Source organism: Sturnira hondurensis, unplaced genomic scaffold (genome assembly GCF_014824575.4).
Source record: "Sturnira hondurensis isolate 20B ecotype Veracruz unplaced genomic scaffold, ASM1482457v3 Scaffold0017082, whole genome shotgun sequence".
NCBI classification, from domain to species: Eukaryota; Metazoa; Chordata; class Mammalia; order Chiroptera; family Phyllostomidae; genus Sturnira; species Sturnira hondurensis.
Window position 1 is genome coordinate 2,076,997 of NW_028089713.1, and position 18,592 is coordinate 2,095,588.

Genomic DNA, 18,592 nt, shown 5'->3' on the forward strand with positions numbered 1-18,592 from the left:
GTAATTAAGAGAACAAGCAAATTAAAAAGTTGCTGCGAGGCTAAGGAAAATATTAGCAAAATGAAAAGGGAACCAATCATATGGAAAAATATACTTGCCAATGATACCTTGGACAAGGGTATCATTCGGACCTGTGATCTCCAAAATATATAAAGAACTCACACGACTCCACTCCAGGAAGACAGATTATCCAATTAAACAATAGGCAAAGGCCCTGAACAGACACCTCTCCAAGGAGGACATACAAAGGGCCCAGAGACAGATGAAAAGAGGCTCAGCATCACCAGCCATCAGAGATGCAAATTAGAACCACAATGAGATATCACCTCACACCGTTGAGAATGGCCATCATAAACAAATCAACAAATAAGTGTTGGAGAGGACTCGGAGAAAAGGGAGCCCTAGTGCACTGCTAGTGGGAATGCAGACTGGTGCAGCCACTGTGGAAAACACTATGGAATTTCCTCAAAAAACTAAAAATGGAACTGCCTTTGGATCTGGTAGTTCACTGCTGGGATTATACCCTAAGAACCCTGAAACACTAATTCAAAAGAACCTATGTACCCCAATGTTCTTATCAGCACAATTCACAATAGCCCAGTGCTGGAAACAGCCTGAGTGCCCATCAGTAAATGAGTGGATCAAAAAACGGTGGTACGTTTACACAATGGAATACTACACAGCAGAGAGAAAGAAGGAGCTCCTACCCTTTGCCATAGCATGGATGAAACTGGAGAGCAGTATGCTAAGTGAAATAAGCCAGGTGGTGAAAGACAAATACCATATGATCTCACCTATACATGGAACCTAATCAACAAAACAAATAAGTGAGCAAAATAGAACCAGAGACATGAAAATAAAGAACAAACTGACAGGGACCAGAGGGGAGGAAGGAGGGGATAATGGAAAGAAGTGGAAGGGTCAAGTCAAGGAACATGTATATAGGACTCATGGCTGTAAATAACCCGTGGGAGGATTGAATGTGGGAGGTGGGTAGTGGGTAGGACAGGGGAAGAGTAATGGGGGAAAATGGGGACAATTGTACTTGAACAACAATTAAAAAATAAATAAATAAATAAAAGAGGCAATCAAGGTTAAATGAGGTCTTGGGGGGATTCAAATCCGATATGACTGGTGTCCTTATAAAGAGAGATTAGGTCACAGACACATCCAGAGGAAAATGCATGCAGGGCACAGAGAAATGACCACATACAAGCCCAGAAGAGAGGCCACAGAAGCAACCAGAGCAGACAACACCTGGCTGGGCCTTCCAGCTTCCAGAACGGTGAGGAAGTAAGTTCCTGTTGTTTGAGCCTCCCAACCTGCAGTCCTCTGTTACAGTACCTCTGGAAAACCAATACTCCACCACCTGCGCTGAATGCCCTGAAAGCCAGCTGTTGCTTGGGGTGTCCAAACAGAATGAATGCATCATTTTAACAGCAGAGTAAAAAAGTGTGAGACCTGCCCTGACTGGTGTAGCTCAGTGGATTGAGCGCGGGCCTGAGAACCAGGCGATCGCGGTTCAATTCCCAGTCAGGGCACATGCCTGGGTTGCAGGCCAGTTCCCAGCAGGGGACTCACGAGAGGCAACCATACATTGATATTTCTCTCCCTCTCTCCTTTCCTTCCCCTCTAAAGATAAATAAATACAATCTTAAAAAAAAAGTTGAGACCCCACACCTTCACATAATGGGGTCCTGGAGTTGGGGCTGGGAGACAGAAAGCATGTGAGAGGAGGAACAGCCCAGCCCAGAAACCAGCACTGCAGCTGTCCTGAGTTCCTGCACTTGGCGTGACCACACAGAGGCCACCAGCTCCTCAAGGTCCAGTTCCCTAACCTAAGGGAACTGAAGCTGATGAAGGCAGAGCCAGTCAGTGTGAGACAGGGAGCGACAAGCACTAGACTCAGCTAAGGTGCCTGAGTGGGCTTAAGAATCTATTTTGATGATGGTTTCCTTTGCTACGCAAGAACTTAGTTTCATGAAGTCCCGGTTGTTTACTTTTCCTTTTCCCTCCCTTGCTGGAGGAAATACATTACAAAAACCATTGCTAGGAGTAATGTCCAAGATTTTGCTGCCTATGTTTTCTTCTACGATTTTTATGGTTTTGAGGCTAATGTTTAAGTCTTTAATCCACTTTGAATTTATTCTTGTGTATGGTGTAAGAAAATGGTCTAGTTTCATTTTTCTACACATATCTAATGTTCCCAACACCATTTATTGAATAAATTATCTTTAGCCCATTATATGCGCTTGTCCTCTGTCAGGTATTAATTGACTTTAAAAGTGTATGTTTATTTTTGGGCTCTCTATTCTTGGCTTATGTGTCTGTTTTTGTGTCAGTACCATGCTGTTTTGATTACTATGGCCTTAAAGTATGGTTTGATATTAGATAGTGTGGTTCCTCCAACTTTGTTCTTCTTTCTCAAGATCACCATTGATATTTGGGGCATTTCGTGGTTTCATATACATTTTTGAAACATTTGGCCTAATTCTGTGAAATATGTCATTGGCATCTTGATAGGAATCGTCATGAATCTACAGATTGCTTTGGGTAGCAAAACAAAAAGACAACCCACTGAATGGGAGAACATATTCTCTGATCCATCTGATTAAGGGTTTATATCTAAAATTTATAAAGAACTTATAAAACTCAACACACAAAAATAAACAATCAATTAAAAAATGGACAAAGACCTGAATGGACACTTCTCCAAAGAGGATATACAGATGACCAATAGACATGAAAAGATGTTCAACATCACTGACCATCAGAGAAATGCAAATTAAAACCACAATGAGATACCACTTCACACCTGTCAGGATGGACATCATCAATAAATCAACAAACAACAAGTGCTGGTGAGGATGTGGAGAAAGGGGAACCCTTCTGCACTGTTGGTGGGACTGCAGACTGGTGCAGCCTCTGTGGAAAACAGTACGGAGATACCTCAAAAAATTAAAATTGGAACTGCCTTTTGACCCAGCGATTCCACTTCCAGGAACCTGTTTCCAGGAAGAAACCCAAAACACTAATTTTAAAGAACATAAGCACCCCTATGTTCATTGCAGCATTATTTACAATCACCAAGATACTGAAACAGTCCAAATGTCCATCAGTAGATGAGTGGAGAAAACAGTTATGGGACATTTACACAATGGAATAGTACTTGGCCATAAAAAAGAAAATTTTACCCTTTGGGACAGCACAGATAGACCTGGAGAACACTATGCTAAGTGAAATGAGCCAGTCAGAGAAAGACAAATACCATATGATTGCAATCATATGTGGAATCTAATGAAATAAACCTACAAACAAAATAGAGGCAGACTCATAGAGACACAGCTGACAGCTCCGAAGGGGCAGGGTAGGGGTGGAGGGATCAAGCAAAAAGGAAAAAGGACTCATGGACACGGACAACAGTGCGATGATTGCTATGGGGTGGGAGGGTACAAGGGGGCTAAATGGTGGTAAAAAATACAATGAACAATTTTAAAAAAGAATGTATTCTGAGAGCCCCCTGCTGTACTAAGTCCAGTGTGTAAAACTGTGAGGGGTGATCTTTGAATCAAAATATAAGCACTAGTGCTGACTGGCGTAGCTCAGTTGGTTGGGCATCATCCCTCAAACTGAAGGGTCACCGGTTCGAGTCCTGGTCAGGGCACATGCCCGGGTTGCAGGTTCAATCCCCTGAGGTGTATACTGAAGGAAACCAATCGCAGGCTGTCCCTCACATTGATGTTTCTCGCACTTTCTCTTTCTCCCCCCCTTCCCCCTTCTCTCTCTGGGGGAAAAGAAAGAGATAAGCACTAGGGGAGGGTGTGGAGACGGGGACCCCAGCGCACTGCTGGCAGGAAGGTACAGTGGTGGAGCCACTGGGAAGAACAGCTGGGCGGTCCCTCTGCAAGTTAAACACAGTTACCACACAGCTGCACAATTCCACTCCCAGGTAGAGACCCAATGAGATCGAAGTCGGCTACTTAAACAAGCACATGTGCACACATTTTCATAGCAGCACTATTCTCAGTAGCAAAAATGCCAAAACAACGCACCAGCGCACCAATGGATGGATGATAGAAAACTGTGCTGCACACACACAATGGGCCATGCCTCAGCCACAAAGGAGCGCAGTCCTGACACGCGCTGCGACACAGTTAGCAAAACCGGGAGAAAGAAACCAGGTGCAAAGTGAGCACACTGTATGGCTTCTTAAACGTAAAATGTCCCAAACAGGCATGTCCGTACAGAGAGAAAGCAGATCAGCAGTTGCCAGGGAACGAGGAGAGGGGAAATGGGGAGTGACTGCTTGATGGGTACGGGGTATTTTTCGGGGGTGACAAAAAAGTCTTGAAACTATGGAGGGGTCGTTGCTCGCAACATTGTGAATCTACAAAATGTTACTGAATTATTCACTTTAAATTTATTTTTTGTCATGCTAATTTCACCTCAATAAATTGAGCACTAAATACATGAAGGATTATTCTAGTCTCTCCACCTTTGTGTCTGACAGACATTGAACAGACATTCACACACATACCCTCCTGCATCACTCATTGGTACTTTTTTTTTAACAAGATTTTATTTATTTATTTTTAGAAAGAGGGGAAGAGAGGAAAAAAGAGAGGTAGAGAAACATCAATGTGTGATTGCCTCTTATGCGCCACCCCCACTGGGGACCTGGCCGATAACCCAGGCATGTGCCCTGACTGGGAATCAACCAGCGACCCCTTGGTTCACAGGGTGGCACTCAATCCACTGAGCTACACCAGCCAGGGCACTCATTGGCACTCTGCACCCATCTCCAACAAGACTGGCAGCCTCCCTGCCTGCCCCTCACTCGTGTCCCCGAAGCCCACCTTCCCCCATGAAGCTTTGTGTGCGGCAGCCCATTCCTCCCCAGCAACTCCAGTCAGTGTGGCCTTTCTCTGTCCCAATCCCATTGCTGTCGACCAGGCCCTAGGTCGTCAGCTATGTTCAAGCATGGGGCGGGGCTTTTGAGCCTTTTTCTGCACCTGTTAGCCTTGCTCCCGCATTAAGATTATGAACTTGAGGGAGGGACTGAGTCTCACGCTCTACCTGCGGGGCACTAGTGCTGCAGCTGTGGCGGCGGAAAGGCCGCTCCTGGAGCCCAGCAGGCTGAGAGCAGCTCCTGGCTCGAGCCCTCCCTCGCTGACAGCCCGAGTCCCAGGGGGCCTCATCCAGGCTCCTAGTCAGAGTGCCCGCTGCGCTGCAAGAGCTCCAATGAGGCTCTGCGGGTGAGAGAGCACTGCACAGCACAGAGCGCGAGTCATCGTGAGGCAGGACTTTTTAAATCCTCACCTGAGGGTAATTTTTTATTGATTAGAGAGAGAGAGAGAGAGAGAGATTGATTGAATGTGAGAAAAAACATTGATCAGTTGCCTCCCGTACGTGCCCAAACCAGGGATTGAACCCACCACCTTTTGGTGTATGGCGTCCCGTACAAATGAGCCACCTGAATAGGGCATCATAAGGCACAATTCTAAAGCACATGCTTGATCACGGCTTAAAGAGCTGCATGAACTTGCCTCGCACACCACCCTCCGGGATTCCAGATTCCCTGAAGGGGCTGGGTCCGGAAGAGAGCAGTCAGCCCAGTGAGCATTCAGTGGAAACCTGCTGGAAACCTTGGAAACCTCACCAAGGACTCCTCGAGAGTCCAAACGGCCCCTGCCTGGACAGGGTTCAGAGGGGACCCTGGGGAAGCAGAGACTAGGGCTTCCAGCTAAATACACTGTCTCCTGATGATCCCACCAAAACAGAAGGAGATGCCAGGCAAGGCAGATCTGTGTTAAGCTGAGCCTGATTTCGTGTGCTCCAGAGATGAGCAAATACCTCAGGGATGGCTGACCAGCCTAGAACTCCATGGGGCCTCACTGGATGGCAGAGTGAAGGGAATTACTTGTCCTGGGAAGACAGCTCCCAAAGTGTTAATCCTGGAGTGGCACACACCCCCTGTCCAAGAATCCCCTCCCTCCTCAAAGTGCAGCCTCTGCTGGGAATCAACAGCCAATAGCTCTCCCTCACTCAGGTAATTAGGTCAGCTTAGAGGATTTCCAGGGTCAGAAGGGTGGGGGGAGACAGCCCAACCCAGCTCTCTCCCAAGCCAGGCTCCCAGGTGTCCAGCCAGGCTCTTCCCCAGGATAGGCACTCACCTACTGGGTGAAGTGTCAGCCAAAAAATTGAGGGGCCTGGGTGGGGAAAATGGAGGGAGGTGAAGTTACTTACATGCAACCTGCATTCATAGGTCCCAGATGAGCCCACCGCCCAGGGACAGGACAAACAAGAGAGCTCACAAGGATTCCGGCTCTGGCTGAGCACCCGTGAGCAGGTCACACGAGGGCTGAGGGGTGGCAGTGGGGTGCACAGTCTAACAGCAGTCAGCGAGGAACCCAGCTGCACGCTCACGGTTAAGTCCAGACGAGAGCCAGCCAGGAAGGCAGACCACTTGGAGGGCAGGGCAGAAGTCAAGGAGCTGCCCTGTGGCTGGCTGTCTCTTGCCCCTGCTCCTGCCCCTCCCTAGGGAGGGTTCTCCCTGCCGGCAGAGATCCAGGACTGTGCCTAGCTGACCCAGTCGCACACGGGAAGGCTGGCGCGTCCTGAGAGGCCAGGCTGAGAAACTCATTCACACCCTCTCCAGGGCACTCCCTTCTCCCTCTCTAAGTGGGCAAGCCCAGGGGACCAGAGACTTCTCTCAACTTGTCGGTGAGACATGGAGGGACTGGCACAGGTTCAACAGGATTCCAGGGGGTATGGGCCACGTGAATGACTGTGCTCAGGACACACACATGCACAGCAAATGTCTCCCCAGACAGGACTAAAACACCAAGAACTGGCTTGGGGTTGTGAACCCTCTGCTTTAGTTGGTTTCATTTTAACTGCACCTCAAAAGAATACGGGAGCCAGTGACTGAGCCCTGGTACAGAGAGGTGCAAGAGGAAGGCTCTGGGCTGGGGCTCCAGGGGGCCAGTCAAGTCTACATGGGGGTGTGTGAGACCCGCACACACTCACGCACAGGGAATAACCACAGCTGAAAGGGTTAATGTACAAAAATACCAACCAGTGTGACCACGGGGAACTAAATGCAGTTCTCAGTTATCTTCAGGACAGCTTATTTCTGAGCATGAACACATTCTGGGTACCCACTTCTGACCCAGACTCCAAGTGTACAAAAGCCTTTGTTTTCAGCCTCAACAAAAGAAAAACTAGGAAGGATAATCAGAGTAAAAATGACATCCAGGAGATCATCCCTAAACCAAACGTGGGCTGCAGATTATCTGGGGCTTGTGCCCTCCATGGCATCGCTTCCCATCTGTCAGTGTGGTCAGAAAAGCAGCCAGCCAGGACGGGAGGGGGTGGCACGCAGACAGGAGGTGCTCTGGGCTAGGTGACCCTCAGCTATGTCCTAAGTCCAAGTCCAAGGGCCTTTCCTCTAGGCCAGACCATTAGCGCCTCTTTCAAAGGCTGCTGCTTCCTCCCCCGCAAACACTTAACTAAAATTCTGATGCCACCAAAGACACACCAGCCAGCTCACCCGGACACTAGTGGGAGCTCAGGGTGCTGAAGCAGTGCCACCAGGGGTCCCGGGCCTAGGCCTGAGCTCATCCATCCACGACTGGCCTTCACCAAAGACAAGTTTTAGCTTCTAGGAAAAACGGGAGAGAGCACTACCCCCCCTGGCCGTCCTTGTTGGTGAGCCCCAGTGCGGGCTCCAGCTGTGGAGGCCAATGGAGCAGGTCATCACCCCTGGCCTGGGGTCAACCAGCCTCTGCATGAACACCTAACACACAACTCCCTCCTCACCAGGCTCCTTGCTCCACTTTCTATTTGGGAGGCAGCTGTAATAGAATCAGATGATGCCTAAAGTCCCTTCCAACTCTATAGTCCAATGATTTTCACGGTTAGAAAGGTCTTGGGTAATTTGGACAGAAAGCTGCTCTCTGATTCCAGTTCTGACATCTGGACTTTGAAGTATGTGTTTAATTCCCTTTCCCACACCTTTCACAGGCGGAGGGGCACCCGGTGTTCCCCACCCCCAGCCAGACCATTACACTCTCCTGTTCTTCAAGGGTTTCCGACCGGGAACCATCCCAGCATCCAAGCAAGTCAGGGCCAGAAAGACTTTTTTTTTTTAGAAAAATTCTTAAAGATTGCTAAATTCCCTATTTTCTAACTTGTAATCACCCCCAAGGAAATGTTAAGATAATTTTTTGCATATTTTTAAGTTTAAAAATATGCTATTTTAGGTCAGCTCATTAAAATGTTTATAAAGTATAGTTTTAATAATACAATCTTTAACAGTGGTTATTATGTGCATAAATTCAACCCCACACAATTAACAAGTGGTACATACTGTCCAATGTGGTTAATTAATGAGATAAGAAAAAACATGGTCTGTTAACACATTTTTAGATGTCCTATATCATGTTGGGCCTGACGATCAAGTTTACATTATAACAATTTAATCAGATGTCAAGGTATAAAAATAGTCAAATGGTGCTCTCACAACCTCAAGTTGGAAATTCTTATTTTCGATGCTCTATAAATTTAAAGGTTTGTTTCTGAAAGAGAGGCGATGTCAGGCTGATTTACGCGAACATCTCTGTGAGGTGTGGATGGTGTTTGCTCCTGGTGAATGAACGTCCACCTGAGTATAACTGTCACTCTCTGTTCTGAGTACCAGAAACATCTTGAAGTGCTACATAAAAATTCTGGTCAAATGAATACAATCTGGTAACCATCATCTTCAGGCACATTTGTAGAATTATTATTGTCATTATTATTTTAATTATCATGTTCCCCATTAACTCTACCATATGTCTCCAGTCTCCAGTCCTGATTCATTATGGATAAACTGAACAATAGATAGATGACTAAGAAAAGCAAATTAAAGCCATGAGGGAAAAGCTACCCCCGCAGTCAGCAGTGTGCAGGGATAACATACCGCCCGCCTGCTCGCGCTCCTCACACCTTGCACACCAGGAGACCACCGAGCTGTGTCACGCTGAGGAGGAAAAATGGAATTAAGGTATTTACTGATTGCTGAAAAACAGAGATGAAGTCAGATGCCATTTTAGCCATTTGAGAACCCCCCCGAGTTTTACTGTAGAATCATGGGCTGGGAGGGGAGTGCCTCACTGAGCTTTCTCATGATGACACTNAGCCATGAGGGAAAAGCTACCCCCGCAGTCAGCAGTGTGCAGGGATAACATACCGCCCGCCTGCTCGCGCTCCTCACACCTTGCACACCAGGAGACCACCGAGCTGTGTCACGCTGAGGAGGAAAAATGGAATTAAGGTATTTACTGATTGCTGAAAAACAGAGATGAAGTCAGATGCCATTTTAGCCATTTGAGAACCCCCCCGAGTTTTACTGTAGAATCATGGGCTAGGAGGGGAGTGCCTCACTGAGCTTTCTCATGATGACACTCAGGCCCACCGAGGAGAAGGCTTTGCTGAGATCACGTGGTCAGAGCAGAGCAAGGGCCGGCACCCAGCCTGCCGAATGAGTCCTCGCTCCTCGCTGCATGCCCGGCGGTGCCAGGCCAGCTCCAGAGCGCACTGGAGGGCACAGCAGGTCACAGGGTCAGGCAGGAAGAGATGGGGAACAGCTGCCACCAACCAGACTTCATCGTGTTCGCCTGCTCGCCCTGCACAGCTCTTTCCATAGGAGGTCCTTGGTGAATGTCCCTTGGAGGCAGAAATGGATGACCTGGTAGCAGGGTCAGGATTTGTGCCCCTGGCAGCTCTGACCGCCTGCATCCCAGCCTGGGCAAGGGGATGGTGTGATGGTACAGGCGGACACCTGCAGGGTCTCAGCGCCAAGGACTTCTGAGCACTTGGGGCAAACCAGTTCGATGCCCAGCAGAGGCCAAGCAAGACAGACAACCTCAGACACAGACGGCTGAGGCCAACACGCCCAGAAACAGGGCCACATCCTCCCACTGCATGGCTCCTGCCCTTAAAGCCTTGTTCGCAAGCCCCAAAGGGAGGCCTGTGAAGCGGGCTGGAAGCAGACGCCAATTCAGACAAGTGTAAACACAGCACTCACCCAGGCCAACTGGTCTCCCTGGGGACGCGCCTGCCCCAGAGGGCTCCCTGACTCTCATCCCAACCTGTCCAACCTGACTTTTGTATTTTGAACAATGCAGGCTGTTCAATAAATAATGGCCTGCTAGTGTTATCACTGATTATCTGACTTCTTAACCGCTGGGGCAGGACAGATAGTGTTTCTAAGTTGCAGGTGAACGTCGGAAGGCAGGCTGTAGCTGGGACCAGCAGCAAAACACCCTGACCAGGGGCAACAGACCCTCCGTGACCCCGTCCTCACCCTCTCTGTCCTCAAAGCTAGTTTCTAGCAACAACTCTCCAATCAAAATAAGATGAACTGAAAACAACCACATCAAATATTAACAGTTATTTCCAAAGGCTTGGAGTGGGGGGTGGGGGCGGTGGTTCTCTGAGGATTTTTTTTTCTTCAGATTTTATAACTTTATCACCAGGAAACCAATGTTTAAGAGTAAGCCCTGGCCCTGGCTGGTGTAGCTCAGTGGATTGAGTGCGGGCCTGCGAATCACACGATCGCGGTTTGATTCCCAATCAGGGCACATGCCTGGGTTGCAGGCCAGTTCCCAGCAGGGGACACACCAGAGGCAACCATACATTGATATTTCTCTCTCTCTCTCCTTCCTTTCCCCTCTAAAGATAAGTAAATAAAATCTTTAAAAAAAAAAGAGTAAGCCCTGACTACTCCAAATGGTTGGAGCATTGTCCCAATACACCAAGGTTGTGGGTTCGATCCCCAGTCAATGCACATACAAGAAACAACCAATGAATGAATAAATAAGTTTGTCTCCCTCTCTTTTTCCTCTCAAATCAATAAAATTTTTAAAAGAAGAAGTATAAATTTATATATTTTAGTGTATGCTTCACCTTAATAAAATTTACCCCAAAAGTAGTGACAAAGGGGGACTGCATCCAACCCTCTGCCACCCCTCAACCCCCGCCAAGAGGCACTGTCAGTTCCTGGGCGGAGAAGACATGGGAAGGAGGGGATGAACCCTCCAGGCCCCCTGGCGGTGGGGGTTAAGACCCTCTGAGTCCAGTGTGCCCCTCTGAGAAATGGGGAGGTTACCACTGCTTCCAGTGGGCTGCTGGGCAAAGGCAGGGACAGAGCTGAGTCCCCCAGACCACCTTATCTTTGTCGTCTTGTCATCGACATCACAGCTCTGATTAATGCACTTGAATTCCTCCATCCTCCACCCCCGGCCATGGGATCACATCAGCGTCCACCTCAGAAAGGGACGGGCAGACCTGATAACTGCTGCCGCTACCCCTCCCTGCTCAGGCCTACTGCTCACGGGGACAATGGCCCCCCTTCAGGTGGAGGTGGAGGCGCATCCAACACGGGGGGCCAGGGAGGAGACACTCACACTTACAGAATTTTCTGGTTTGTGGCATTTTCTGGAGACAAAAGGGAGAAGGTGATAAGGAGTGGCAGGAGGAGTCCAGTGCTCCACAACCCCTGACTTCCCAAGCACACCAGTAGCTGAGGGGCACAAAGGAAAGGAGGATGGCAGACTTTCGGGGAAAGATCCAGCTGCAAGTGTCCACTGCCCAAGCACACAGTGAGTCACAGCCCGGTGGTAAAGGACCATTAGGCCTGGCCCTCCTTCCTCCCTCCAGTCTCAGGCAGGCATCTTAGGTGGGTGGGTGCAGCGGCGTGGGCAGCAAAGGCACTCTACAAACAGATGGTGGGGGAGAACCTGGCACAGCTGGGAGGCAGGGTTCCACTTCCGGCTTGGCCATCAGGCTGCTGCACAGCTCTGAGAGGCCCTTTCCTGGGCTCCATTTTCTCCTGTGCAAATGAGGGACTTGACGTGGCCAAACTCCGTGGCCCCCCAAGCTCACACTTCTAAGACTCTCATGAGATATTAAGTGCTCCTTGTAACCAAGGAATCCACCAGCTGGTAAGAATTTGCCTGGTCCTACTCAAGCAGGAGGGAACAGGTGGGAAGCTGGATCACAGCAGAGTCTGTGGCTGGGAAGGAAGGCTCCACTCAGCATTCAGGACAGCATGAAGGTCAGGAGCTCAATCTGACGGAATCAGATTGGGATCTGAGGATCTGAACTGAAGTCCCCAATGCACAATTTACCAGCTGCAAGACCTCAGGAAAAGGCAGTCAGGTCCCAGTGCTTTACTTTCCTGCAAAACAGACCACTGGAAACACATCCTAAGTGAACGATGGAGTGAGACGACATCTATTAAAAGCCCTTAGCACATTCCCGAGCACATAGTAAGCTCCGAATGTCTGCTAGCTGCCGTCACTCTAACCTCACCCTTACTACTGCTGCTGCTGTTGCTATGACAACAACCAGGGATGGGGAGGTCACAGGCCACTCACACCTACAGCCCCCAACCATAGCACACCTCCCGTCCTCCCCACTGGCGGTCAGGCTGAAAATATGGCCATCCACACACATCTGCAAGAATACAAGAGGGGTCCCCAAAAGACAGCCACGTATCAGTCTGGAGTCCTCTCAACCCAGAACCAGCCCCCTTGGACAAAAAGGTCTCCTACAATTTCAAGAAGTTTTTTGTACAGTTATTCCATTTCCTCCCCTTGATTCCCCTCCATGCTGCAGAGCCCCTTCCACCCACATCCATCCCCTGCCTACTTAGTTCATATACAAGGGTCGTACATACAAGTTCTTTGTCTTCTCCATTTCCTATACTATTCTTACCCTCCCCCTGTCTATTTTCTGCCTACCATTTATGCTACTTATCCTCTGTACCTTTTCCCCCTTTGTCCTCCTTCCACTCCCCCACTGATAACCTTCCATTTGATCTCTATTTCTGTGATTCTGTCCCCTTTTTAGTTGCTTGCTTCATTTGTTTTTGTTTTTAGGTTCGGTTGTTAATAGCTGTGAGTTTGTTGTCATTTTACCGTTCACTTTTTTTATCTTCTTTTTCTTAGATAAGTCCCTTTAACATTGCATATAATAAGGGCTGGGTGACGATGAACTCCTTGAACTTGACCTTAAGTAGGAAGTACTTTATCTGCCCTTCTATTATAAATGATAAATTTGCTGGATAGAGTAATCTTGGATGTACATCCTTGCCTTTCATGACTTCAAATACTTCTTTCCAGCCCCTTCTTGTCTGTAAGGTTTCTTTTGAGAAATCAGCTGATAGTCTAATGGGAACTCCTTTGTAGGTAACTCTCCTTTTCTCTTGCTCCTTTTAAGATTCTCTCCTTATCTTTAATCTTGGGTAATGGAATTATGTTGTGCCTTGGTGTGCTCCTCCTTGGGTCCACCTTCTTTGGGACTCTCTGAGCTTCCTGGGCTTCCTGGAAGTCTATTTCCTTTGCCAGATTGGGGCAGTTTTCCTTTATTATTTGTTCAAATAAGTTTTCAATTTCTTGCTCTTCCTCTTCTCCTTCTGGCACCCCTATGATTCGGATGTTAGAATGTTTAAAGATGTCCTGGAGGTTCCTAGTCCTCTCATTTTTTTTGAATTCTTGTTTCTTCATTTTGTTCTGGTTGAATGTTTATTTCTTACTTCTGCTCCAAACTGTTGATTTGAGTCCTGGTTTCCTTCCCATCACTGTTGGTTCCCTGTAGATTTTTCTTTATTTCACATAATGCCACCTTCATTGCTGCCTGGGTTTTTCATGCTGTTGAAGTACCCAGTGAGTTCCTGGAGCATCCTGATAACTAGTGTTTTGAACTGTGTATCTGATAGGTTGGCTATCTCTTCATCACTTACTTGTATTTTTTTCTGGAGCTTCGATCTGTTCTTTCATTTGGGCATTTTTTTTTTGTCTCAGTGCTCCTGTTAAGTATAAGAGGCAGAGCCTTAGGGTTCACCAGGGCAGGGTAACCCCCATTGCTGGGTTGTAGTGCAATGTGTGGGGGAGGAGTCCAAAAGGGAATAGTGCTGCTTGCTCCCCTCTCTGCTGGTTTTCAGTCACTTCCCCGGGTACCCACAATCAAATTGGGCCCTTCTGGTGCTGATTCCAAGCTGAGTGAGTTTGCATACATTCTAAGACCCTATGGATCTCTCCAATGAGCTCTTCTGTGAGGCTGGGAGTTTCTCCCACTGCTGCCGTTAACCCCCACAGGTGTTTTCAGTCAGAGGCTTTGAGGCTCTATTTCCCAGCACTGGGACCCTTGGGTTGTGTGGTCTGTCTCGCTCCCCAGTTGCTCCTCCCAGTTTATCTGCATGCGAATGTGGGACGACCCAGTCTGCCAGTCGCTGCTTTGCAGTGAGTCCTCTCTGCCCCTCCTATAGGTCTGGATGAATGTTTCTTCTTTAACTCCTTGTTTGTTGGACTTCCATACAGTTTGATTTCTGTCAGTTCTGGTTGTTTTTTGTTTTTAAATTTGTTGTTGTCCTTGTCTTGGTTGTGTGAGGACGCACAGTGTGTCTACCTACACCTCCATCTTGGCCAGAAGCCAAATCAGGAAATTTGTATCTTCCTGTCCTCTCCTCTCTCTCTTTCACAGGCATGCATGCACCTTACGCACACACATCCTTACGCACACACATGCACGAATGCACACACATGTACACATGTACAAGCCAGCAATCTTCCATCTGCACCACGGAGAAGTCTAGGGCTGACTGGGGTAAAGGTTGAACAGGTACCAGCAGCCCGGCTGCAGCTGAATACAGGGCTCAGAGCAACCTACACAAGACAAATGAAAAATGAACAAGCAAGCTAACCAGCAGCCATGCAGCCAGCGGTGATGCGGGAAGACAATGGCCTCTTCCCAGGCCTGGCCACCAAATCTTGCGACTGTTGGGACCAGAACTTGGAACCTTGCCAGGGCTGGGAGGGTGCAGAGATGGTCACATAGCATTTTGGATCAGGGCTGCTTGACCTGGATGAGGTCTTGCACACGGTAGATGGCTCTCCATTCCCACCTAGGGATCTAGGGCTGCCTTATCCTAGACACCAGCCAATACCTGAGTCATAGAAGCCCAACGGGGAGCTAGACTAGGAATCGATGGTCAAGAGTCAGCAGGTAGATACCCGACTTCGCTAACCCCTCATTCATGCTGTCTCCTCAACTAGCTACCAACAATCTGTGCTTTAGGTGCCCTGACTCTCCAGTGGTGATGTGACCCTGCTTTGCTGTGCATGATGTGCACCCACTTTTTTGGCCCAAACTTTCAGTAAAAAAATCTTTTGTTTCAACTATTTATGTATTTATATTTAGAAACAAAACTGATTATTGTATTCCAAGGTATTATTTTGCACATGTATATCGTTATTGCTTGCTACAGTTATACTTTTAATGCATAAGCATAAATAAAAGAACTAAAAACACTTATATAGGTATGGAATTAGTACTACCCATGTATAATGTGCATCCTTATTTTTCCGTTAAAAATTGGGGCAAAAAAGTGCACATTATACACGGCAAAACATAGTATATTAGTTTCGCGTATTCACGCGATGTGGTCAGGGGTACGATAAGGACATGACCAGAGCAGGGAAGGCAAGAGAAGCCAAACTGCTTTCTGAAAAACGGACTCTCACGCCTTGGTCTGGGAGATGCATCTCATTTCTGCCTCTGTTTTGCTGACTAACCTTCTGGTGTTGGTTTCCTCAGCCTCCGAAAAGCCGTCCCTTCTCCCCCACCATCCTCTTTCCCTATGGGTGCAGCCAGCACAAAATCAGGCCCTGAGGATAACTGGATTGTCCATTTCTGCTAAATTCCCACCCATTCCTTTTGGAGACCCTTCCCAATGAGCTTGCTCAGAACAAGAGCTCCATCTGTCAAGGTTCTGCTCTCAGCCTCCTGCTTGAAGCCTTTCCAGGGTATCACAGATTAAAACAGACTCTCTCCCCCCACTAAACTCCAAGAGCTCTGTGATCTACACCATCATCTGCATTTCTCCTTAATTACAATGTGTAGTTAGTCCTCTTTACCACCCGTGCACACCTGGTACACTTCTTCAACTCGCGTGCAAGGTATTTGAGGGCACAAATTGGTTCTTCTCATCCACTGTAATTGCCACAGTACTTAACACAAAACTGAGCACCTACCTGGAGCCCCCAAATAGTTTATGATTGCTCACCAAAGTCACCAGGTGTACCTGAATAAGGCAGTGCGGGAAGCTGTTAAGAGGAAGGGAAGTAACGACAACCGCTCACTGTTGAGGGACCCTTCGTAGACGCCTGGCACCGTGCAGCGGGGTTCATGTGCACTACCTCATTTGATCCTGATAACTCCACACAAGGTAAGTACTATTTTTTAACTCCCCAGTTTACAAATAAAAATTAGAGACAATTTAAGTCATTTGCCAACGATCACGCAACTGGTGAACAGAGAGCCCATCTGAGCCCAGGCGGTCTGATGCTGGGACCTAGCTTTGCACTGTCTCCTACTTCTGAGACCAAGCGCATCTACTCCATGACGTGAGCTGAGACAAACAAACCTGGGGAGGGAAGAAATGGGAGAAAGCAAGTTATCTGAGGACAAATTAAGGGGCCCAACCAACGGAACATCTTTCATGACCAGTGAGTAGTCCTTGGCCTATTTTGCTCTGTCCCTGACGCATCAGCAGCTGGGCAGACCCACATTCCATCACCAGCCTGCTGAGAAACAAAGCATTTTTGCTCTCAGAATCCCCAGCTGTGACATTTTATGGCACCATGTAAAATCTCCCTCTCTATTTCCCAAGGATGTAGCAGCACAGACGAGCCATAGGATGTGTTTGGAGAGGGTTTTCCCAGTCTGACTCAGCATGGGGCCAGCTACTGATCCAAGCCCTGACCCCACTCCTGCACCAGACTTCCAGAACCTTCTAGCAGGGCCCAACACAGAGCATTCACAGTCTTTTGCCATATCTCCTCTAACCTTCAGTTTAGCAAAGCTGAAGGCCCTGCTACCGAAGGCCCTGCTGCAGAGGCAGCCAGCCACAGGAGAAAAAGGGTCAGAGACCTGGGGGGTTGGGGGTACCAGTGAAACCCATCTAAATCCCAGAAACCCACTGGGCTTCGTGCTGATTCCTCAAACACTCAGGATGGGTTGTGCTGGAGTTGCCCTGGGTCTGTGGCGTGGAAAGATCAGGCACTAAGACCTGAGGCTGTTTAAGTCAGAGTCAGTGTTTTGTGGTGTCACACAGACAGGTCGCGGGAGCCAGGCTTCCAGGCAACAGGGCCTGCCTGAGTGTCTTTCTTTCTATCAGAGGGCACTACACTGACCACGCAGAAGCAGAGAAGGGAAATGGTTCTCAGAAACAGAAAACCCTAAGGATACTCAAAGAGAAAGAGAGGACAAAGAGCCAAAATGTGAAGTGAGGTTTAGCAGAGAAAATATTTAGTAAATCCTTTGCACTTAAAATTGAACTTTGAACAATCCATAAACAAAGCTGAGGAACGTTCTGGATGTTGAAATACTGGCCCTGGTACAAGAAAGCAATGTCCCAGCACAGGATCTCAGGGAGTACANGGGCCCAACCAACGGAACATCTTTCATGACCAGTGAGTAGTCCTTGGCCTATTTTGCTCTGTCCCTGACGCATCAGCAGCTGGGCAGACCCACATTCCATCACCAGCCTGCTGAGAAACAAAGCATTTTTGCTCTCAGAATCCCCAGCTGTGACATTTTATGGCACCATGTAAAATCTCCCTCTCTATTTCCCAAGGATGCAGCAGCACAGACGAGCCATAGGATGTGTTTGGAGAGGGTTTTCCCAGTCTGACTCAGCATGGGGCCAGCTACTGATCCAAGCCCTGACCCCACTCCTGCACCAGACTTCCAGAACCTTCTAGCAGGGCCCAACACAGAGCATTCACAGTCTTTTGCCATATCTCCTCTAACCTCAGCCTCCCGCTAGTCTCCCAACTGTCAGTTAAGCAAAGCTGAAGGCCCTGCTACCGAAGGCCCTGCTGCAGAGGCAGCCAGCCACAGGAGAAAAAGGGTCAGAGACCTGGGGGGGTTGGGGGTACCAGTGAAACCCATCTAAATCCCAGAAACCCACTGGGCTTCGTGCTGATTCCTCAAACACTCAGGATGGGTTGTGCTGGAGTTGCCGTGGGTCTGTGGCGTGGAAAGATCAGGCACTAAGACCTGAGGCTGTTTAAGTCAGAGGCAGTGTTTTGTGGTATCACGCAGACAGGTCGCAGGAGCCAGGCTTCCGGGCAACAGGGCCTGCCTGGGTGTCTTTCTTTCTATCAGAGGGCACTACACTGACCACGCAGAAGCAGAGAAGGGAAATGGTTCTCAGAAACAGAAAACCTTAAGGATATTCAAAGAGAAAGAGAGGGCAAAGAGCCAAAATGTGAAGCAGAGAAAATATTTAGTAAATATTTAGCAGAGAAAATATTTAGTAAATCCTTTGCACTTAAAATTGAGGTTTAGCAGCCCTGGCTGGTGTAGCTCAGTGGATTGAGCGCGGGCCTGCAAACCACACTATCGCGGTTCGATTCCCAGTCAGGGCACATGCCTGGGTTGCAGGCCAGTTCCCAGCAGGGGACGCATGAGAGGCAACCATACATTGATATTTCTCTCCCTCTCTCCTTCCCTTCCCCTCTAAAGATAAATGAATAAAATC

At 48.3% G+C, this 18,592-nt stretch overlaps 1 protein-coding gene across 4 annotated transcripts in view; it reads right to left on the bottom strand.

The window, feature by feature from the left end:
* The window catches only part of NFASC (neurofascin), a 198,591-nt gene that overhangs the window by 167,036 nt on the left and 12,963 nt on the right, over positions 1 to 18,592 (bottom strand). The gene's annotated exons all lie outside the window — the stretch shown is intronic.